Genomic DNA, 577 nt, shown 5'->3' on the forward strand with positions numbered 1-577 from the left:
TGGCGTAGGCACCAAATTCGAGTCGTCCAGCAAGTTGGCGAGCAGAGGAAGAAGAATATGACTCGTCTCTACGTAATCAGGTCACAGTGTTTTTTGCTGTGGCGCCACTTGAAGTACGGACTGTGGGTACAAGAGTTCTAAATTTGCATCGGTGTGTCGTTGCTAAGCTATTGAAATTTCGAGCAGATTTCGGTCATGATGCTCAAAAATCGTCCCTTGACCAAATATCAAACGTCATGCACCTCACCGCCTTCGACGTGCGTCTCAATGTACAAGACGACAATCACGACAGGAGCTAGAAGCCTCGTAGCTGCACGTTGTTCTGTATGAACCCCGGCCGGGGTGTTTAAAACATTCGACACATGGTGTGTCATAAACAGCCGCAAATGGCGTCGAAGTGCAAAGTGAAGGCAGCATGACATGCCACCACAACCAATGCTTTCATTTGATTGGCTATTATTGTGTGAAAATATACGACGATGCTTCATTTGATTGGCTATTATTGTGTGAAAATATAGCGCGATTTTGGAGAAGAGCTTTGCGCGATTTCGGTAGGATGCAGAGCGATTTCGAGCAC

The sequence above is a fragment of the Saprolegnia diclina genome (genome assembly GCF_000281045.1).
Source record: "Saprolegnia diclina VS20 unplaced genomic scaffold supercont1.67, whole genome shotgun sequence".
Taxonomy (NCBI): domain Eukaryota; phylum Oomycota; class Saprolegniomycetes; order Saprolegniales; family Saprolegniaceae; genus Saprolegnia; species Saprolegnia diclina.